Source organism: Corapipo altera, unplaced genomic scaffold (genome assembly GCF_003945725.1).
Source record: "Corapipo altera isolate COAL_440 unplaced genomic scaffold, ASM394572v1 24b, whole genome shotgun sequence".
Classification (NCBI taxonomy): domain Eukaryota; kingdom Metazoa; phylum Chordata; class Aves; order Passeriformes; family Pipridae; genus Corapipo; species Corapipo altera.
In genome coordinates this window covers 12,215,972-12,240,811 of record NW_020884888.1, presented here as the reverse complement: position 1 = coordinate 12,240,811, position 24,840 = coordinate 12,215,972, and positions in this window count along the sequence as shown.

Here is a 24,840-nt window from a genome sequence, read left to right as displayed (position 1 = left end):
TATGTATTACTTTGAGAGGTAACTTTGTTCTTATCAAATAGCTTGAACAGTGGACCATTAAGAATTTATTACTCCCTTCAGAAACTCGGCTGGGATAAGAACAGAAAGCAAAAGAGACAGCTTCAGTAGCCCACAGATGAGAACTTTTTGTTATTCAATTTTTTTATTTTTAGGGAAAAAATAACAATAGCCAAAAGCTCATAAATTTTGCCAAAGAAAACAAATTTGTTTCTATCTATTCTGTGAAAGCAACAGTCACAGGCAGAACAGAGGTTTCTCTCTGCATATTGGCATAGAACTAATTTCCATGTTGTATTGCATTTCAGAAATCTTTAAGGATGCATATTTCCCAGGAATCTGGCTCCATCTTTCCTGCCACTCCCTTAGGTAAAGGAAGACTCCCCCTCCAACCTTTCTTCCCACAAGCTTATATCCAGCTCCCTCAACCCTCTCCACACACAAAACCTCTAGCCTCCTAACCATCTTCCTCAGCGAGACAGTTCAGCTTTGTAGGCAATGGCAATATAGGGTGGCTGCATGTCGCTCTATCCTGAATGGCTAGCTGCCAGTCCACACACGGATTGACTAGGCTGCACAGCAGCAGTTGAAAGGTGGGCATCTGGATGCACAACAAATCAGAGCCAAACTGCTGTCACAAACTGAAAAAGATCAAGGAAGATCTTTCTGCTTTGTTTTTGTGGGGTTTTTTTATATGAATTTAATATTAGAATACTACTTTGCATTCAAATAACACAGAGTGCCCAGAAGCAAGAAATTAAAATGAGCTGCTCTTAATGTCTTAGCAAATTACAGAAGTTATGTTAAGGAGTATCCTATATCTAGGTTTGAGTTAGAATAGGAGGTTGGCCTAGGTGGTATCCAAAGGCCTCTTCCAAATTAAATTACTCTGGTTTTATTCTGGACCTTGAAGCACTCAAGAAAATTCTGTAACATAGTTAGAAGAACATTATCTGTAAAGACAAGAGTAAATGACTTATTGGATGAAGTAAAGAACTCTAAAAATCTTTTTAAAATGGAGATAAATGGAGATAAAATGATATAGAGGTACTCGAGTCCAACATTTAGAAACCACAAGAGGTTTCTAAAATACCCATTAACCTGTTACTTAAAGCTCTCTACCAGTCTGTCTTCCCCGAATTATCAATCCAACCCCAGTGTCTCATTTTCATCCCTGCCTCACTCCCTCACTGTGTCACTCCACAAGTGCCTGTGGAGTGACACAGTAGAAAGGGCATCTCTTCCAAAAGGACAACTGTAGTTTAAGATGCAACAGACCTGATTGGCACATGCCTGGCGCATGATGGGCATGTGACTGTCCTGTGATTGCCTTGTGCTGAGTGTATCATTGTCATATGCTGGGCACTTTATTGCTGCATGATGGACATGTGCCAGTGACGTGATGCATCAGTGTTGGACTAAGGACTTTTCCTCAGTCTCGGCTACTCAGTCCTGTGAATCCTGATCACTGGTCCAAGTGACACAAGTGAAAACATGACATAGATTTTTGAATACAAAAGCCCTTCCCAGGAGTATTTTGGAAACCTTGCTGATGACCTGTAAGAAGCCTCCTAAACTTGCTAAACTCAGAAGTACATTTCCACTGTACAAAATACAGCAAAGGGATCTAGACTAAAAGAAATCTGTTGTGACCAAACAAAATTTTGTCAACAGAACACCTTTAACACTGAGATGTGACAGAATCATCTGTGTAAAGATGGCCACATTGGGTCAAACCTAAAATACATCTTCTTGGTGCTGATTCCAGTATCCTGCTTCTCCTGACCAAGAGCTGCTGAAGGATTGAGCCTGCTCCCCTTATATGGCTCCATTTGCTTTTCAGCCACCTCAGAGCACTGAGCTGACATATGCATGGAGGCGTCTTTTGTACCTGCAAATTCTCCCTTCCAAGAGGTAACAGTCAGCCAGGAGCCATTCTTTTTATATGTATAATTGGGACTATTTTTCCCCTTGTGTGTATCACTTCATGTTCACTAACAAAAATTTCATAATTTATTGTAGTGTCCAGACAGTACGATGATGAGTTTCTGCTGAAAAGCAGCCACTTCTTTTACCACTTTGGTACCTCAGTATCAGCTGCAGACTTTGTCACCTCAGTTTCCTGCCTTTTCTAGCTTGTTAATGCATGTGTTGAACAGCAGAAGCATAAGCCCAGATCCCCAAAGAAATCTACTAGTGACCTTACTCCACTCTCAGACCTGACTTTTGCACATTTGACCCAGCTCACGACAAAAGCTCACGGGAACTGTGGAGGAGGAAGTAAGTAGCCACTACTTACTTCCTCCAGAATTAGCCAGAATTAGATCCTGTACTAGTGTGTAAAGAATGAAACAGACAGACATCAAGGAAATGCTTTGCACACAGCAAGCACTTTATTTCTCAGTCCTGATCCCCAAGGGAGACCTACAAACCATTGTGTTCAGATGGACTTGGGAATTAAATGCATAACACTTAGAACATTAAGACCTGTGGCCTCAATAGAGACACTTTTTATGGTACATTATAATTTACTTCCTCCCCCTCTAAATAAAATTTTATGCTCTACAGAATACAACACTTCTCTCTCCCTCTCTCTTTCCCCCCTTGCTCTAATATCCTGTCTACTCTGAAGACTCCAGAAACCTTTCCTTGTAAAGTTGGTTGGACAAATAACTCACCTCAGGGGAGTTAATCTGAATCCCTAACTATGTCCTGGAGAAAGGATCATCTGCTCAGAACTTGCCTGCTTTTCTTCTCATTATACCACATATTTTAATAAGGTACTGCTTCCTATAGGCCTCCTTCTGATGATATCTTTAGATCATTGTGTTTGCAAAAAAAATGCAATACTCTGTTTTGGTTTGGCCTGTTTGATGTTGGTTTTTTGCATCCACAGGGGATGCAGCTGGATTGTCAGATCTCCAGTCTCGAATACTGCCCTAATGTGTCCCAAATATATTTACACTGGGCAATTGGCCAGTGTAGTACATAATTTTAGGCACTACTCCTAGGCTATGCCAGCTTCAGCTGACCTTGAACTTAAGAAATACTTCCAGTTGTCTTGTGCACGTATGTGAAAGTCATCAGCTGATTTAAACCTTTGGCCATCAGAGAATATTGGTCAGCACTCAACACCAGAACCCAGACTGTGTCGTACCCAGAATTTGAAACTTCATCTGAAGAATCCCTTGGTTACCTTTCATTCTCATGAAAATCTCTCAGTTAGCAAGTGCAGGCATCCTTTTTCTAACAGGAAATGAATGAAAATTGAAAATAATACTCTTATTTGATACAGGGGAAGACACAATGGAACTGAAAGTTCCACATGTTCTTTTTGCAGCTCATTTATTTAATGACCTAGAAGAAGGTGCAAAAGGAACATATTACACAAAGGATGCTGATCTTGCATATCCTTTCAAAAGAGTTCAGAGGTTGAACAAAGTTATTGTAATTTTTCTTGCTTACCTTCACTCAGAACAATTGTGAATACAGACATATTCAGGTTACACACCAGTGCTACAAGTGTCAGCCAAGAACTAAATTATGCACAGAAGAAACCAAGTGCCTTCCAGATTCACAGGAAACTGCTGTCCAGACAAATACACATTTCCTAGCACAGTCTGAAACCAAATGAACTGTCATTAGGGATGATAATATCAATATAGGAAGTATTCAAGAACAAAAATTTCCCTAATAATCTCATTTATTCATATCCCTTTAGATTGCTATAATTGAGGATTTTAGGTTTTCATTTTAACAGTTGCATGTAAAGAAGTAACATGTTGCTTTTAAGTACTCAGAAATGAAGGACAGGAGGGAAAGGAGTGTTCAAAGATCTATCATCCTCTCTAAGCAGAATTTCAAGAATGATGCAAAAAAAAGAAAAGGAATGAATGTTGGGTAAGTATCAGACCCACTTTTATCCTAAGCCAAAAGTTTTTGTTGTAATGTATTTATGTTGTTTTCCACTTTTTGCTCTCTTCATTTAACGTATTTATTTTACATGCCCATGAAACGAAGCAAGAAAATCAATTCTGTGCTGAGATACCTCTCTCATAACTGAAACCAAAATAAAATCTTCATTTTACTGAGAGGTTAAGGGTAAGATTTGGTTGTTTCCTACTTGTTTCACTTTTCAACTTTAAATATCATTTATCTTCAAGAGGAAAGTTTATTTGTGAATGATATTTTTTGTTTTCCCTCCTGTAAAAATAATTTTGCAGTTAAATGCACTTTAAAACAATATTTAGGCTACTAGTAGCACTGATAACATGAAAAATTGTAAAAAGCCAGAGTCCTTGACCGAATAGTTTCACTGGGGTGGGATCAAATTAGTGTGAATTCAAGGGAACTAATTCCCCATTAACATGTTTCTCCTACAATGCTGCCAAAAACCCTAGCTACCAGAACAATCACAAGTCCTTTCCAACTTTATGACCCTATACAGCTGATACAGGAGACCATATGTGTCTCTCACCAGTTACAGCTTGTAGCAGCTCATGTAAGGTATGGAAACAATAATACGATAAATATTTATTATGAACATGTCTGGAATTCTTAATATAGAAAAGTTCTAGGAATTGGAGAGGTTTTCTTTCCTAAGATGCCTCTTGGGGACAGAAGAAAAAGGAAATGGAAAAGGATACAAAAATTTAAAAGAGAACAGGATGTGATGTACCTTGACTTTAGGTGCTTCCTCTCACCATGTCCTCATTTGAAAGCTGAGAATGAGTATAATGGACAAGACTGTTGAATGGGCTTAAAATTGTTTGGACTAAAATGCTCAGAAGGTCGTGATCAATGTCCAGCTGGAAGATGACAGTGAGTGAAGCAGAGGTTCGTACCGGTGCCCAAGTGGTTCAACATTTCTGTCTGTGGCCTGGTTGGTAAGAGAGCCCATCTTCAGCAAATCTGTACAGCACACTGACCTAGGGGTATGGTTGTGACAGCTAGGGTTTGCCAAATCCAGGAGCCCAGGACAGAAATGCTGCTGCAGCTCCATGCCCACAGGCCAACTCGTAGCAAGGCTGAGCATGTATTGGCCAGAGGTAATACATACATACCTACACAACACATGTTTCTATACACATACACTCAGCCACATGGATCAGTGTAGTCGGGCACACTCAGTCCACACACAAACACACCGAGCACCAATGGCCTTGTCCTCTTCCCCTCTCCAACTAAGGAGGATTGGGCAAAGAGACTTGGAGGACTGCGAGATCACTGTCTATGCTGCTTCAGGAGAAAAAACCCCACATTTTGCCATAGTGCCAGGCCATATAATCCACAGCAATAACTGCATCCAGCACCTTGGGGCTTCACCAGGAGAGCAACGCAGCACCAGAGCAGAGCAGGTTGCCCAGGGAGAGGCGCAATATGCAGAGTTGGAGGATTTCAGGCTGGGGCTTGGTGAAACCCAGGCTGGCACAACTTCCTGTTGTTCTGCTCAAGATGAGGAGGTTGAGGAACAAGCTCAGTTTGAACTGGGGTTCTGGGGATATGAGCATGGCAAAGGGAGACCCTAAGTGGGGCTGGTCCAGGCCAGGAGGCTGAACAGCATTGGCCGCTCTGATGGGATGCTGACCTGGAACCCTCTAGAGGTCTCCTCCAAACAGCATTTCTATGGTTCTTCAGATGGAGTTCAGTTAATCAGGGGCAGCAGCTGCATAATCACCATCACTGTTATCCTCATCTGTGTTACTGCACCCATGCACCAAGCTGGAGAACCAGATTTCTCTTACCTTTTTTCCCCTCCCCCAGGATAAGATAGGAATGGCCAAGAAACTGCCTAATCTGATTTTCATAAAGTGCATCTGATTATGAAAGTGGCAAGTGCTTGCTAATGCAATCAGCATTTCAAAATGTGTATGATTTTAATGACAAACTTGACCAAAGTTTTCCAAACATATGTTCATCCTCAACTTTCTGTATTCCCTTAGTGTCTGCAATGTATTTTCTGTGCTGATATCTCTACTTTCTGTTGTATTGCCTCTTGGCTTCTTCTGTGAACCAAAAAAACTTGGTCAGTGGAAAGAAAAGAAAGTATCAATCTAATTGTTTTGACATACACAAGTAGCAAGTAGAAGAAGAGAAGGACCAAATAAACCATGTGAGGAAGTAAACTTTGTTTTCACCATTAAGAAGGTATTACACAAAGGCAAAATAACTACCTCTGAGTGATCAGCTACTCAAGGTTATTGTGAGAGAGAAGGGAATGAAAGTTAATTATGAGATGTGAAAACCAGTTCTGTGGTGGCGTGTGAAAATACTTGCATAATGAGGGGCAGAAAGGGACACATGATGAGATGGAGGCAAGTTCAAGTGAAAAAGAAGGTGTATAACAGTTATGCAAACAAAACCTACTGTGTTGCAGAAAAGAACACATTCAATGAGAAGCCAAAAAGCAATGAGATGCATCAGGGAAAAAATATTTTCTGAGAAGGTACAGAATGAAAGGTGATTCATAAAAATGAATGCATATGTAAAAGTGAAAAGTAAAATCTTTAAAAGTCATGGGTGAGTAGGAAAGGCATGATGAAATGGAAAAATCATAAAGAAATGCAAGTGTGTAAGAGGAGAAAGAGAAAGAAATGCAGAAAACGTTGCACACTGATGTGTAATAAAAATGTGTAAACTAAAGGAAATACAAATAAAAAGACACATAAAGTTATATAAAAAAGGAAATTCAACATCCTAGGGAAAAGAATAGTCAAAGTGAGGTGACAGAAACAGAAAATTAAAAAAGAGGTAGAAATGAAAAGCTGTAGTGTGATACACAAAAAGGCACCTGTTGTTTGAAAGTAAAAATGAAATGGTGAAATATAGTGGCAAGTGAGGAATAAGAGGTGCAAGGGGATATGAGGGCATGTGATAAGCAAGTTAAAATAGATGTTGAGCTACAGAACTCAACATGTCTTTAAAGAACATATGTTAGAGAAGAAAATGCATACTGAGTTAAAAAAGTGGAATGCTTCAATTAGAGGTGAAAAGACAAACATAAGATGTGCAATTTGAGATATAATAAATTGTACAAAAAACCAACAACAACAACCAAAAAAACCCAAAACAAAAAAACCAAAAACAAACAAACAAACAAACAAAACCCAACAACAACCAAAAAAAAAAAAAACCAAACCCAAAACCAATCTGCAGTAAGAACATAGATAACAGAAGGAAAACTTGAAAAAACTATAATGAGGCAATAGAGTAATGTATTATGAGATGAACAAAAATCACATCTGGTGCACATAAAACTGCTCAAAAACAAAAACAATACTTGTAAGTAGAAAAATGCAATATAAGCAACACATAGGGACTTGTAAAATGGAAATGTGTAATGGCATTTTAAAGACAAATGGGGAACAAAATGTGAATAATGGAGCTGCACAATGAAATGCAGAACAGATATAAACCTTAAAAGAAGAGACACAAAAAATGTAAAATGGGTCACGTTATACACCAAAGGATGTAAGTTAAAAAATCAGACCAGGTGGTTCATTCAGGAAAACTTATTAGAAAAACTGATGTTTGGTGAGAGACAAAAGGAAAATTAATTCTGAAAGGGGAACTTCATAAAGAAATGCAAAAATAAAAATTAATAAATAAATAAAGAAGAAAAGCACAAGAGTATTCAAAATCAGAAATGTAACATGAGCTACAAAATATGAAACATGTAATTAGAAATAAATCAAGCTGCAGAACTGAGTGCATTAGGCAAAGTGCAGAAATAGCTCTGAAAAAGGAAATACAGAAAAATATGAACAATGTGAAAAGGAAATATGGGAGGATTTGCCGATACAAAAATGTATTCTAAGAGGTACCATCCTCATCCCCAAGTTTCAAAAAATAAGAAGATGGAAGCTCATTATGGCTTCTTTAAATTAAAACATAGTACAATATATAAAAATGAAAATTTCAATATGATATTATTCAAATTATTAATGAGTTATTAAAAGAATAAGTTTATTAAGGTGCAAAAGAAAGACAGTTTACACATGAGCAAAAATTGTTACAGATTTTAAAAATCATAGTAGGATGCACATGGGAATATATGAAATTTATCATAAGACGTTAAGAATTTAACTAAAGAATGTGAGAAAAAGAAAATGCACAGGGAAATCTGAAAGCTCACACTCAGAATGCAATGCATAGTCTGTAATGGGCAACAAAAAGGAAATTGGCTAATAAGCGATGATACATGAAATTCCTAATTAGATCTAAAAGCACATAATGAGATGCTGAAGCAAAACCAAGCAGTGAAATAAAAATGAACATGCACAGCAAAAATCGAAATTGGAAACTGGAAACAAGATGTAAAAAAACATTCATATTGAGATGCAGAATCAAAAAAAGTGGGTAATGAGATATGAAAAGGAAAACTCATAACAGGATTTGACATCAGGAATACAAAATAAGTTGAAAAATTTTAGTAAGTCATGAAATACAAAATCTGAGAGAGTAATGATAGGCAAGACCAGAAATGCACCTTTAAGATCAAAGAAGAAAGATTAAATAAGATTTGAAGTTAAATGGTGAATCTTGTGATGCAGTAGGAAAAATGCAGAACTAATTAAGAAAGATTAAATGTATGGTGAAAAAATCTGTAATGAGTTGTAAAAAATCAGTGTTTGATGGGAAGCAAACCCCCCAGTGTATAATGTAACATGAACACGGTGAGGGTCTGGAAGATGAAATATGTGATGTGAAATAGAAATAAAATTATTTGTGATAAAAATCATTCATAATGACAAGCAAAAACAAGAATTGAAATTCTAATGCAGCATAGCATGTGAATTGCCAAAGGAGGTACAATAGCTGAGATGCATAATGGAATATAGAAACAGAAATATATAATGAAGTGTGAAACAAAAACATGCACCATAATAAAACATGCACTGCAAGCCATTTTGTCTTAGGCGGACTGAAGCACATAAAGCAGCATGAAAATGGAACAATATATGGGTCAAAACTGAAACATTCAAGAAGTTCAGTGTGGAGGTCAATAAAGCTAAGACATTTCCAGGGAAGCAAGAAGCTGGAATGCTTTATTGGACTTACAGGTTCATATTTAAAGAGTTTAGGGTTTACATATTCAACAGGGGTTTTACATATTCATCAGGGGGCAGAACTATTAGGGACTATACAGGGATGAGGTAAAGGGGAAATCCTAAATTACAAACTTTTTGCGTCTTAGCACTTACAACATAGGAGAAAACCCATTTTGTCTTAGGGGATTTTACTGGGGGGAACAGGTATTTGGGTCTACAGAATGTAAGGATTCAGGGAACACAAAGGGAGAGATAAGGTACAATAGGTCTTCTGCACAGGTCTGATGAGATCAGGGTGCGGACTCTCTGTGTTGGGCAAGGCATGTCACACCGATGGTATCTTGTTTGCTTCTTGCGTGGAGGTTTTTTCCCCAACTTTCATAGCCCATGGCTTTCTGTAAAGACCACTCAAATCTCTCTCTGCAGATATCATATTTTGGAATCCAACAGTTCAGAGCAGGAATTTTACTTGAATATTTGAACAATAGGGTTAATTACAAAGTTACTGGCTGTTGTGGGTTTATTTTAACCTTTTTTTATTTTTGAGTTTGCCCCACTTCTTGATACAAGATCTGACACTGTGTTCACACAGGAGTTCCCCACATCCAGCTTATAACAATACTGCCAGCTTCACTCTGTGTGGCACAATCTCTTATATGTCACAGCAATAGACTGCACTGGCAGATTATACAGGAGAAAGAGCCTTTGGGAATTCTTCCTCAGGCGTGTCAAGGCCACCAAGCAGCATATTAGTAGCATAAGAGTTTCAGCCCTAATGCATTTCTGCCCAGGCCCACCAGTGGAAATGTGAATGACTTGGTCAGGTACACATCTACAAAGAATCAGACATTAGGTGCACAGCGATTTTCAGCATGTTAATAATATATATAAACAATGGGCTTAAGTGCTCAAAGAGGAAAGCAAACAATTGCACTACCTTGTTGCTACCTTATGCTTTTGTCATGCCATGCAATAACTATAAGGCTAAATTCCCCAAGCAACAGCATATTTGGTCTCGAAGCCTGTTTGCAACCCTTGTGAGTGTGCTTTGCTCAAATGCTGGGTCTGGTTGGCCCTGGCAGTTCCTTCTGGGGTGTCACAAGCCATTGGGCTGTGACCTTGATTTTCACCTGTGAATATTTAATGCTAAAACAGGCCTGTCTCCAGTACATGCCCCAAAAGTAATCTGACATTGGCATCATCTCCTACCCCCAGGACATTTCCATCGCACAGGCAACTCATTTTTCCAAAGACTCTGTAGCACAAGTAGATTGCAGGTACTGCTGATAAAAGAGGCTCATCACCCCTGCAGATGGTGTCTGCAAAGAGGGAAACCTCTGAATCACAGGGAGGAGCAAGGATGCATGCCAGGGAGGCTACACAGTCACATGCTTTACCTTAATGATGCTGAGCAGAAGATTCTCTGGGATAAATACAGGAGTGCTAATGCAGTAACTTCATCTGACCCATACAAGGCCATCCTACTCCTAAGACGAGTCTTTAATAGGTTGGTCGGGGAACGCACACCAGAAATGCAGCGTGGCACAGGCTGTCACTCCTGGTCAGGTGGTCTCCTCAGGAGGGGTCAATTCACAGAACATGCTCTGCCTTAATGTTGTTGCCTGTCATCCCTGCCACCAGCCATAAAAACGTCACTGCTCAGAAAAGACCTGGTATTGAGGCTGCCAACGTTCTTTCCGTTTGGATTAGCTTTTTGAAGAAAGGGTCTCAAACTCTTCCAGGAAGCTGCCTAAAATAGAAAAGGGCAGTGCTGGCACTGGCCGCTCTTTGGAAAATCTTGCTATCTGTTGTAATAATATCATGGCATGCCATGGTATAAACCAGCTAAATCATCAATCCTGACTGTACAAGGGATCAGCCTGGCTTGCTGTTGGTGCTAGAGCAGGATCCGGCTATTGAACAGAGGGAAGTTCAAAGCCATTGCATGGTATCTCTAGGGCATTTCCTTGTTTTACTATTTGCCACTAACAATAAGTGTTCCATCAACTTTGTAACTGTCCACTATGATTAAAGGAGCAATTAGATCCTCCATCAGTCTCATCTTTGTTAGAGCCTCTAGACATTATACATTTCCTTAAATCACGTGTTATTGGTCGCTGATGAACTAAATACTCTCATATGCAGCCAGTTACTCTATCTTATGCTAAATGTTATTGCTAAGGTTACTGAAAGGGTTTCAGACAAATGATACATCTTTCTTTCTTTCTTTTTTTTTTTCTTTCTTTCTGCCACCTGAGGTCGGAGGCGTGTAACTGAAGTCATTGTTTACTATAACCATGACAAACACACATCAGAGAAAAGGCCTTTGCAGTCCTAACTTGGACCATCTTCCAAAGGAAGTTTTGTCTCAGTTTCAGTCCAAAATCAGAATAAGAGACTTCTTGAGTTCTCGAAGTGGTGGCTGAGGAAGGACAGTTGCCAGGGACAAGCATGTCAGAGTACCCTGATCTCATACGGCATTTCACTCTAGCGATGCCTTGTGCTGTAAGGTCAGGACAGCAGTCTTGATTTGGAGGCTAAAATGAAAGAAGAATGCAAAGTGGCATTCCTGGAGTAGCTTTGCAACAGTTAGCATCAAATGTTTTGGCTCAAGCGGTTTAGGAGTTACTTTGGAGGGGGATGGTTGGAGAGAGGCTTTTAACAGGGAGAGGCTTCTGTCTCCTCAATCTTGATGCTTCACTTTTTCTTAGTACCCACACAAATTCAAACCAAACCCTGATTTCCTAGGATCAACACCAGATTTGAAATATCCAAGCCCTTTCATCTTAGACTCATCCCTCAAAAATGAGAAACTCCTCCTAGGAAGCTGACTGTCTTCTAAGCTTTAGGGAAAACTTCAGCTGACAGGAATAAAATGAGGATTTCACCAATAAAATTTTCTCTTCTTCAGAAACTCTGATCCTTTTAGTACAATAACCTGTAAAATTTGATCTGACAAGAGGCAAACCCCTCAATGGCATTAAGCTTATTAGACTGATTCAAAAGCTAAAGTAATACCGTGATTAGTGCATATTGCATGCATTAAGACCATAATAAGTAAGAACACAATCAGTTGCCAGCAGCAGCTGGTAACTTGTCTTATGCTGTAGAGTCAATCTAAATTACTCACTGAACAGCAGAACACTTTAAAAAATTGGTAATGTTTTGTATGAGAAATAACACCACAATACAGGCTCTGATAGTACAGATAATAAAGCTAACAGCTGAATAGGATAGAGACACTGAATGCACATCTAGACTCCATTATTTTTCCACAGCATGCTTCCCTTCTATATATCCTGCAGCCTCCATTTATACTATCTGGTAAAAGACTGTTAAAACCATGCTCACTCAGCTACAAAAAATTCTCACAGATTATTTTAAATAAATAAGCATTCAGCAGAACTCAACTTTAATGGTGCAAGAAGAATTTTGTCAGAGTTAAAGACCAACATGAGGATTGTCTATCTTTGATATAACATTTAGCAGTCAGTTGGTTAGTGAGTGTTCCACCTCATGAAAATGTTGAACAACTTCCCTTTTTTGAGAAAATGATGAGAGAAAATAGTCTCCTTCTTTTAGTTAAGTGTAAGCCATCTCTATGCATTCTCTGAGCACATATTATTTCTCCTATAAATAAAACAGGCCCAATTCTTGGAAAAGCACAATCACACCTCACCTAAACCTCCAAAATTTTAAGGGGTTGTTATCATAAACTTTACTTGTAACTCCTCTCTAGCTCACCATTTTGTTTTACCTGTGTAGGCTGGTATTAAACAGCTCATCCTCCGATATCTAACCTGACAGTTTTCCAAGTGAGTTTACACCAGCTGGCAAAGACTGCTTTGAATCAGATTAAAATGAGTGTGAGGGATTCTGAAGAGGCCACACTGAACAGCACAAGTGAAAGTTAGAGTTCCTGTTGAAGTCATGACTCCCACATTGCACACTGAATGCATCCACTAACGCTTTACTGGAAGTGGGGGCAGGCTGAGTTTTAAAATTTTCATGCTCACAGACAAATTGTATATTTAGCATATAGTTAAGTTGACTAACATTTTTTTGTTATAGAACTTGGTTTCTGCTAATTACAATTTTGTGAATCTTAAGGTGTTTGGACCTGAATTCCCTCATTTATGTGCTTGCTGCAATTGACTGTTACTTTTTAATTTTTAGTTCATGTAATACAGACATTTCCAAGACAGACGTGCCAAAACACAATTTCCCACAGTCTGAAAATAATAAGAGGAAAAAAAAAAGCCGGATGAAAACTCTGGATTTTCAAATATTTCTCTTAAAAGCTTTAGTACTCTTGCAGATGAAGGAGTTGCTACAGTCACTACATACATAACAACAAAGCTTTTTTTGGTTCTTGAGGTTGCCTGATTACATTCAAATGATAATCCTTTGGAAATGAGAAATTGAAAGTTCACATGCATTCAAAGGCTACAAAATTGTTTGAAGATGTGACCTTCACTGAGTATGGTCCATCCCTTTACCCTTTTACATATCAAGCAAATGGCAACTACTCCGTGAGCTACAGAGCAGATCTGTAATTATCTCCCTTAAGTGTTGGGCTGAAAGGACTTTGTCTGCTGATCTCTCTCTCAACTGGCAAAATAGAAAGGCCCTCTGAATTTCCCAGCACTTCTTTCTGTGGCAAAGAACATGAGGAGAGCCAGACTATTCTCCTGGTGGTCCTTCTTGTAATGGAATGGGAGTCCTAGAATCAGAGACAGGAACAAATTCTCAGCATCTCTCTGCAGACAGATGGGAATACCACCAGCAAAACATACGTCTCTTTTTTTGTATCAGCAAGCTCACGTACAAGCAACATGTACAAAGGGATAAAGGACTGTGTCATGGCTCTCAGGTCCCCAGCCAGCCAATGACTCATGCTTTAAGGAGGGCTAAATTTTTTTTAAACCTTTCCCACTAAATTCTAAGGCAATAAGTCTAATTACACTTTATGCTTTAGCGCACTTAGAAGAACAGCATGATTTGGAAATGGCTCTTTGCAGAAAATAGCTTTGTAGAACACATTTGAAAGTGACTGCTTTCCTGAATGCAAATGTCTGAATTGCTCTAATTATCTCACTGGGGAAAAAGAAGCTTTTTTTAGTCTGCCAATATCTGAAGAAAGTATGAAAGGACAGGACAGCTTCTCCCAGTATTCCTTTTTATTATGCTTTCTATTCTAGTTATAAATACAAATAACCGGTGAGAATGCCAGTACTTTCATTCTGTTATTTAGTAATTAGATGTCTTTTTTTAAAAAAAAAAAAAAACAAAAAAAAACAGAATTTTTATTTTCAGCTTGTAAATCCTAATTTTGCTACATTGTCACAATGAGGTTTGGAGCCACTAAACACCATGAGAAGGAGTTCGGAGAAGCAGAAGGAATGTCTCCTTTTACCTACCTATTACCAATCTCAATTTGTCTTTAACCTGACAGGTAAATAACATCCCTGTAGTAAGTACAGCATCTGTTTGGATGAAAAAACAGTAATAGAGCATGTATTTTTAGTTTCTTTTAATGTGATTTCACAGCAGGAAGTTGGAAAAAGAAGCATCATGTCTGCATCTGAACTCCTTTAGAATATGATTTAGAGATTAAACAGCTTCTACCCTTACTGCTTACAGGTGGGAGCATGATCAGGACTGAATCTAGAGACCTCTGCTTGATTTTCTGGAGCAGCTACAGGGTGGGGTGGGGATCCACTGCAACTTTTCTTTAAAACTCTGAAGCAAACATTCAGTTGCTGCCGGTCAGCCCCCACCTATCTCACTGAGCTTTCTGTTGACAATATCAGGCAGAGAAAGATGGCCTTCATGTCTTTCCTAACTGCAAGAGAAGACATGGCCTGTATGTATTAAGAACATAGTCTGAATGCTTATCATATGGGTACCTGCATAACAGAAAGAGATACCTATTCTTCTCCTGATTTGCATTAGTGAGTAAGCCTTGGTCTCTCAGCCAGTTCCTGAGATGGCTGCAGTGGGAAGCTCAGGTACAGATGGATCTGAACAGCCCTAAAGGACCAGTTCCTGAGATGGCTGCAGTGGGAAGCTCAGGTACAGATGGATCTGAACAGCTCTAAAGGAGCTGTCAATCCTGCCCCTGCATCCATACCTTCCAGCTGTCTCTCTTCCTACTATTACGCTATTTGCTGTCACCTGTGCATTTGAACGCCCATTTAAACTGCCAGTCATCAAGATTTTCACAGCTGGAGACCAGGTCTCATCAGGTCCCCAAGTTAATCCTCTCTGATACTGCTGTCTTATTATTTTACAGCCTATAGGACAGAAGGCAGAATAGTTCAGTGTAGCTCTGCCTGCATGGTACATGTACTGGGATTTGTTACAAGGGTTTCTCAGCGTGTAAGACATCTTCCCATAGAGCAATTGATTGGATAAAGGAAAGCCATGTCTACATCCCTGTATATAGACTCAACTAAATTATTTTTGCACTATACTTGCCTTTCTTCTCTCATCCACTGGTTTGCTGTGGATTGGATGAGGAGGATGAGCTAATTTGCACACAGTAGGAATAAGGTGAAGACCAGATCTCTGGGTGACCCTGTGCAGGCAAACTCACAGCGTGGTATTTCTGGGGCATGGGGAAATCCTGATGAGTCTGAGAGGAGCTGTGGCAGGAGCAGTGCATGGGCATGGCAGCCACAGCTCCAGGCCTCCATGTCCAACAGCAGTGGGGGTGAGCATTTGTTCCCAATGGGCATCTGCACAGCCCTGCACTGACAAGCACTGGAGTCATAGTCAGGTCCAGAGCAAAGCCAGAGTTAGATAACACCTGGAGACAATCCTAGCAGCATGGCTGTCAGTTTGGATCTCCATATCTGGCATGCTACCTGCTTTCAAAAAACACTGAGTATGTGCCTTTAAGCATACATTTTATTCAAATAATCCCATTCCCACTCATACGATCCAATTTATGTCTCATTTTTGACAATAAGCTAGGTTGTTTTCAATTCAATTACTGGAGTTGTCCCAGGATTTTCCCTCACAGTCATCTGAAGGTTTGGTGGATAATTATAGCACATGGGACACATTTTCAAAAGTTTCAGTCCCTTCTACGGGGGGGAATATGCCTCATGGTGATCGGCATCTCCCTGGGACCACAGAGCAGATGGATTCCCGCCCCCTGTGTCCTTGCTATTGACCTGAATATTAAGTGCAGGTGTAAGATGTTGTCAGCAGAGGGGCTGCAGGGACATCATCATGAGATCACCCTCATTCCCTCCTGTGCTGCTCAGGGCAGGGGTAGAGGAGTTGGGAGTGAAGGATCCTATCCTACATTACCTATTCATCTGTAATGCTTCTTTTTATCATCTAAAAGTTAGTGGTGTATTAGACCAGAAAAGTAAGAAGGTACCAGCAAGCCATTTCCTGTGTGGTTACCACAAAATTTGGATTTTCTCTCACTTCTCATCTATCCTGTGAGGGAGATAAAACTTCCCTCTTTCCTGCACATCAGCTTTTTCTGTTCCCATTAAATGATCATGAAATATTGCTGATTAAGATGTATAAAATGCCCACATGAATATAGATACATGTTTCTTCGTCTCACATTAATAATGTTAATGAGTTTACAACTCAAATTTCATCTTTAATATTAAGAAATACCACTACTAGATTCAATTGCCTTTTAGCAAGTCTCTCATTTGTCTTCTTATGCTTCAGTATAATTAACTCACTTTTAGTAATATTAAGAGATCCATCTCTTCAAAACAGAGAGTACAGGCCAGCGGTGTGGTCTGTCAGTATAATAATTTCACAATAAATCAGTGATCAAAATTAGTGATAATCATTAAAAAATATCTTCTGTTTTTCACGAAGAAGAGATTTGGGGCTCAGAAGTGACACCATAAAAACACCTGAAGGAGTAGTTATCCATGGTTCAGTGAAAAACATCAATATGTTTGTACAAGTGGAGATTGCATTGTCCCTGGTATAAATCACTACATGAGTATGTATTTTTCAATATATCTGCTACTGTCAGTTCCTAAAACATGTCTGAAAACTGAAAACGGGAAGGAGTATTTTTTCCCAGTCTCACTTTTTTGTTTCTTCAATAGCACTGTGGAAGAGGTAACTTATTTCTGGAATGGTTTAATGTAGTTGTGATATAACCTTTGGGTCCTCAGCATCTCTAAAGATGTATACTCTCTGAGTATAACATAAAAGCTCTCTTCCAGTATGTGTTTCAAAAATGAATAAGATACAAGATCAAGTGATGTTGAAAAGTGGAATTTTTTTAACTTCACATTATATTATGAAAAAAAACTGGAAACAAGAAAACTTTGCTATAACACCTGCCACAAGGGACTTGAGTTTCAAGTTAACACTGACATTTCTAACATTACAGGCTAGAAAAGGAAATACATGGCAGATGAGACTTTACTGCAGTAGTTTAAGAGATAATTGCCCTGACTGTATCTGACTTTAGCTTGCTTTTTCTACTCGATACCCGTTAGCTGAACAGAATATGCTACATTACAGATATCTAATATCAGCTTAGACTGCTCGTGAAGGCCTGCACTAAAGCCTCTGAGCTATAACTGGTCATGTCTTCATTACTCTCATTTCCTGCATTAGGTAAGTGAGAAATTGTGTAGATATGCCTCCTCATATTTTCATTTACTCCATAGATCTCCCCTGCATATTGACTTCAGGACTAAAACTCTAATAACTGAACACTGCAGAAAGAGAAGGGCACCATAGATTTATTCACTGCTTTTACATGAAGTAAATTTCTGAAGCACTGGTGAAATACTTAAAAGAAGTATTTTAAACCTTCTCCTCAAACTTCTCTTTTGAATCAGTTAGCAGTTCACTGGAGGAAAAATGTCCGTGGCAACACACCACACATTTTATGATGCAGCATAAATCATGAAGATATGTAAAAGGATTTTGTACATATGCATCGTGTTTAACTAATAACAAAAATGTTCAGTGTTGGCTCACTGTACCCCCTAAAATAAGATTATGATTCTCTATTGCCCTTCTGTCAACTGCAACCACTTTGAGATGACAGATGTGGATGGCCATTGAGCAGAAGTCACCTCCTGGGGAGGAAATAACCTCCTTTGTTGGGAGAGTGCTGGAACAACCAGGGCATTTAGAGACACCTCTCACTATGATGCCTTCTGCTACCTCTGGTGATATCAGCGTGAGTAGGTTGTGGCTGGATATATGGCATGCTTCTCATAAGAAGTGCAGGGGGAGGTTTGAAACTAAGTGTACAGATTCATATCTGTTTTCAAATCAACAAATAGAATGACAGTTAAGAGAACAGTCATTTTTGCAATAATTAAAATATTACTATTTCTTGAACTCACACTGGTTTGCTCACTTGAACTTATCTTGGTGTCCCTAATATCTATTTTTAAATTGTACATAGGCTGCCATTTTGCTGTACCAGTATGTTTCTTTGGCTGATAACAACTAAGGGAAAAACATTAAAAGCCAATAAAGGGACTATTTTAAAGGCCTTGTTCTCACAATAATTGTTCTATTAACAGAAGACTTAAATTAACACTTCTAAGCATAAAATAGAATTAATTCAGTTCACAAATAACTTCACAAACAGATGAACTCTAAATATAGCCACAGAACTGCTGAATATTTCAGAAATAATGATATAAAAACACTTGTCATAAACATTTATGGCATACAGATCAGTGGAACACCATCAATACAGCTGTACACATGAGCCTATGTAAAAACAGTGCTGCTGGAAGTATAGCAGCTACAAAAGCATAACTGTAATGAACTCTCCTTTTCCGAGAGGAATGGAGAAGAAACTCACAACACATTTCCAAAAGTGAATGGATTTCTTACTAACATTGGGACAATTCCTGTCCTATAATAGCCTGTGACACAAAGCTCCTTTGTATCTTTTTTTTGAGGGACTTATCCTCTTAAAAAGTCAATTTTCTCTAGAACACTCCAAAAATATTGCCTGGGTTTGATGTATCAGCTCTTTCTCCCTTTCATTTCAGAGATTTGCTGAAGCAAATGCAAGTTTGGGAGAGAAATGTGGGAAAAGAAATTCTGGAGAGAAAAAGGGGGGGGGGGGAGGAGGAGGGAGGATTACCTTTCATTTGTTTTTCCACATGAACAACTTGTGTAAATTCTGAAGGTATCTTCAGTTTGAGTCTTCTGATGGCAATGTATCAGCTTGAAAAAGAGAGAAAGACCTCTTTTTCCCTATGTGGTAGTTATACCCATCCAACAAAATGATTAGGGAGAAGATTATAACAACAGTAACACCTATAAAATGGGCAGAATGTCTTTATATCTGCAGTTTCCCTTATGGGAAGATAATTTTTTTATAAATTAAGAAGTCTTGTCATTAGCTACATGGACATTCACTGCTCTGATGTTGAAGCAGCTCTGTGCTGGTGTGTGTACCACCAATGTTTCTTGCTTGCAGCTTAAACCCTGTGCACTAATGTCCATCCATTTGCAATAAACCTTTGAATGCCCTTCCTTTTGAATAAGAAAGTGAAAGGTCCTCCTTGTAACCTTCTCTCATGCTGTCTCCTTCATGTGCAGCACTTCCTTACTTGCCTCTGTGTTGAGGTCCCTCTTCTTGAGCATAGTTCAAGACCCTCTTATTACATTATTAAGTCTGGTCACAGGGATCTTCTCTTTATTATCAGGTGGATACTGTCTTCTCCTAGTAGACCCTCACCTTACCAAGTGAAGTGCCATGATTAAATAAACCAAAGCTTTCTAAAGATATCAGTTAGTTTACCCCTAAAACGAGTACAGGCTGGGCATAACAAAATGAATGTAAAAGTTAAATAAATTTCAGTAAAACAAAACAGTGTCACTGTAGTTCTTCTGCTAGTGTGACTGTCTTATGAAATCCTTGTAAACTGAACACCCATGAAAGGTCATGAAATTATAAACTCTCAGACTGTACCTTTGTATTTGTTGTATTTTGTCCAGAATGGACAAAACATGTTGTCAGGAATTAATGCACATTTCCATTCTTCCAATACAGAAGCCATTCAAGGCAAGAAAGTGAAGTAACATCCCACTTACATATATATTGGGCCTTTTGGCCATGTACTAGACTGTGAAGTGTGGTCACTCAAAACCAGAACTCTAGCAGTGTTTTCTCGTTTTTGATCTTAACTGAGGTTAATATAGCAGCTGGGAGGTGAAAAAGTCTGAATCTCATTTTTCATTCGAACAATCACATTTCAAAGGCTATTTTCATCTTCCTGTAGTGACTGGGATTGTGTCAGATGGAAAATGTAAGAAAAAGGAATGAAACACTTTGCTTGGCTAAAAAGCTCTTTCTCGATGTCACAGTAGTGTCACACTAGTCTAAAACCTAGTGTTAGAAATACTTTCACCTTGCTGATGACAGAGTTTTTTAATTCTAATCAAAACAAATGTGGTCTAACAAAATAAACATGGTCCAGATATATCTTAGTGATCTAAATTAAAACTACAGTCATTCATGAATTTATTAGTCGACTACATTATCACATTTAAAAGAAAGAACAATCCATATTAAAATTAGCAACAACTTTAAATTAAAATTTATAAATCAGAGCACAGAAGTCAAACATTTGCTTGGCTCCATTTCTTTGTGGTTTAATGCTTTAAAACATTTGCTAAGACAAAAATAGGATTTAAATATTTCATTATCCAAGTTGTTAGGATACTAGCTTGGGAGAACAAATGGGATAACATAAGTATGATTATGGCTTATCACATAACACAGCATCAAAAGATCAAAACAGAACATTTTAGTGCAGTACAGTATGCACTCATCTGCAACATCAACTGTGAAGCCTTCAGATTAAGTTTGTCTGTATTGGAATCTGAAAACAAACAAGGTATTGCATTTCCAGTCATGTGTTCAACTTCCCTCCTGAGCACATCATTTAGGGGCCACATTCTCTGCTGTGGTTTGTTAGTTGGGAACACTTTTACCTTCCCGCAAAATAAACAACTAATTTTCTGGTGAATCAGTCTAGCTAGCACACTGCTGCATACAGACATCACTGACCTCTGTGAAGGTAGCTTTTCAGATACAGAAATTAAAATACTCATCCCAAACAACAAAGGGAGAGAAGAAAAGCTCATTTTACTACAGCTGCTTTTTGTAATTCATCTTCAAGTAATGGGAAGACACTGGTGTCTTCTAGTCATACCCATTAGAAACTCTGATGCAAATCTGTAACAGGAAAAGATGATGAGGAACATACAGGAGAGACTTCATCAGTGTTGGAGTTAGAGAAACCTGACCAGCAGCCATTACTCCTCATACTCAATTAATGAAATTTCTCTGTGTATGAGATTTCTTAATGTGTATAATAATGGGGTGTTGGAAGATATGTCTATGCCACAGCTCCTCTTAAAAGATACCATGCTCCTGGGAAAATGGGAAGCTTTGGGGATATAAATAACCTGACTGGAGTAGCTAAAGGAGCCTGAAACTTCCATAAGGCAGTAAGAAAGAACTTTAAAATAAACAAGGTGATTGTGGCAGAGGTGAAGGCACAGTGGCCGCCCCAGTGGATGTGCAACAGTTTCCCAAATATAAGGCTGGTATTAAGTGCATCTTCACAGTGACAGGTATATTGTGCAGGCCACTGCATAATAGCCAGGGACAACCATTTAGAACCATTTTTACCAAGAGCACACCACCTCAGAAGCTACAGACTGACTGGGAAAACATGTTTTAAGCTGGTCTTCAAAAAAGCTTTTAAAACTGTATAACCTTTAACACTTTGTTACTATTAGTGAAGTAAAAGCCTCCGTCATAAAGCACTTTAACTGAACACTCTAACCAAGATGTGGAGATATTTAATAGCACGCAGAACTTTTTGCTACAATAATATATTATTAGCTTTTCTAAGCACCCAGAGGTCCACTGTCTGCCAGCCTGCTGCCTGTGCATTGACATAGTTAGTGTTGAAATAAAGACTGACCAGAACAAACACACCTTATTTTGTTTTAGGAAGTTGATTGTAAGGTATCATCTGCAGCCCTGGAAGTCTCTGATATTTTAATAAACCCTGCCAGCATGGTAGAAGCAAATTGTTACGGGCATCGAGCCTTGTCAGTGAACTATACTGTCCAGGCTACCAGGCGTGTACCTGGTATTCCAGTCATTCCTGCTATGTATACCACATGCATAGGTGGTATGCTCTATAGCCTGCCAAATATTCTGTATATGAAGGACGTATATTCCATATACAATGTGGAATTCCATATACTTCAGCTGTAGAAAGGCCAGACAACTTTTGAAAAGGCTTTGGAAATTGTTAAGTAAGACGTTGAAAGTCTCACTCATGACACTGCAGGGAATATGTTTGGATGAATTTCCAGGGCCGTGGTGGGCAAGCTGGAAACAGCAGAAAATCAAGGAGGGTTTGTGGTTTATTTACATTCAAAAAAAGAAACTTTAAAAGAAAGACTTGTCATGCTTCCTGGCACTGCCCTTTAAATAGATGAGGACAGAAGGCAATCTGGCTGTGAAGAAGAAAAAGAACAACCCAGGCTAAATGGTGCAAAAGAAATTGAAAGCCCTCCCCTCAAAAAAAAAGTCTGTTCTACCACTAGAAAAGGAGATATATAACTTAAAAGGGATTACTTACATTTAAGGCTGCTCAGAATAGTAACATAGCAAACCAAAGCCGGTTTTGTTAGAAGCATTGAGAAGAGTGTTTGTGAAGGTACCTCCACTTTCCACCATGGCAGTCTGCCCCTCTGGGCTTTTCAATAGCCAGGAATAGGGAAGATAAGAGAGATCTGAAAGGATGTAAAAATTAGGCTGATGTACAGCAAAGGCAGCATTTGTTTGATCTGCTCCCTGGCAACAGGGATCTGCAAGCCATTTTAGCTATGGCCTGCTGTATGTGAAGAAAGTGTGTGCGGCACACAGGGTGTGTTTGGGACACACTTCACACGTGACCAACACTAAATACCTGGTTGACCAGGCGGACATGAAAGGATTCAACATAATGGGCAGTCAGCCATGTCAGCAAACAGGAAAATTTGTTTCTGGGACAGCTGCTCAAGCTTCTTGTTTTTGTGGTGATAGATAACAAGGCTTTTAGCATTAATTATGCTTAGAACCTTTTCAATGTTAAAAACTAAGATATACATTTTGTGATTCTATATGTTGATGATGAACAAACCCCAGTGAAATCACTGTAGGTTTATTTTAGGTATGGCTGGGATGTGAGAGAATACCTGCAACTCAGAGATGATTGACAGCCAAAAGAAAGACCACATATGCTGTCAGCATTCGCCCCTATTCAGCCCTACCCTGGCTATCACCTGTTTGCCTTCAACCTGTCTCCAGATCAGCAGTGTGCTGATGACTATTCCTTGAATAAAAGAGAAAAAAATTAGAGCAGGAATATATTTTGCAAGGGCTTTGAACACCACTGTTAATATGACCATGGGCAGCAATATTTGGCAATGTGATAGACGCAAACCAGAGAAGATACGTGCCTTTTGACTACATGTGAAGATGGACACCAAAGATCTCTCTTTATTATTTTTTCAGCAAATCCCTATGCCAGAGAATCGTTTCTAGGCACGCACCCAAGTCACTGATGATATAGCCCTGAGATCACTAACAGATCAACTGCTCCAGAAGGTACAGGCCACTCGTCAGACAATGGAACATCATGCTTCTAAGCCTGCCCTGATAGAAAGGCAGGAAGTTGGTCTGGGACCTTTCTATTTAGTGCTGAATGCCAGTAGCTTTTTTCAATATGTAAATAACTAGCTGAACTGACAGAAAAAAATGAGTTCTTATCCTAAAAGCCTCTGTATTTCAATAAGCAACCGTTGTCTCTTGTTCATCCATGGTAAAATACCAAGAAGAGTCTGGCAGTCTGGCCCCATTTTCTTTACACTCTCCTAAAGGTGTTCGTGTACACTAATAAGCACTCCTAAACCTAACCCTTTCCTGGCTGAGCAATCCCAACTCTCTCAGTCTCTCTTCATACAGACAACCACTAAGATCTTCAGCGAAGTCCTCCACAAATTTTATTTTAAAAATGTTTGCGGAGCAGTCAGGCAGAGCAAAAAGAAAGCAGTTGGCATTCTCCAAGACTTTTTACAAAGTAATTTTTTCCACAGCTGTTGTGCCTTGTCAGAACAGCAGAAAAAGGGCTATTACTTCCTAATAGTGACTGAGTGACAAGCGATCCAAAACTATTGGGAAGGCTGTCAAAATTTTTAGTGAGTACCTTCCTGTCACAGAGTATCTCTGCAGCTTCTGAAGGGGTCTTATTCCTATCACATATGTATTGTTACTGACAACACAGCACTGTGCTATCATGATCTTTGGGGGTGCATCACTGTCTGTATTTATGCCATAGTCCAAGATGGGGTTTCTCGGTGATTCAAAATTGATGTTTTCTGTTTGTTTCATTTAGAGTGATGCCTTTAACTTTCATACACACTGCAGGTAGCCATAGGAGTTGACTGCTTACACTGCAATCTCCACAGTAAAGTGCTTGTCTAGCAGCAGCTCACTTGTCAGGTCACCTAATCACTCACCAAGCTGGGGGTGTTATGGTCCCCTAAACAATTCATGAAATTCTCAGTCTGTGTTGTGACAAAGTCGGTAGCATTGGAGGGCACCTAAGAGGTCATAAAACTCTAGGTATATGTATGCAGGGGAAAAAACAAGCTATTAAAATATTAGTGTTGTGTTCTAGGGTCACAGGTCTTTTGACATGTTTCCATGCACATCCTTATTGAT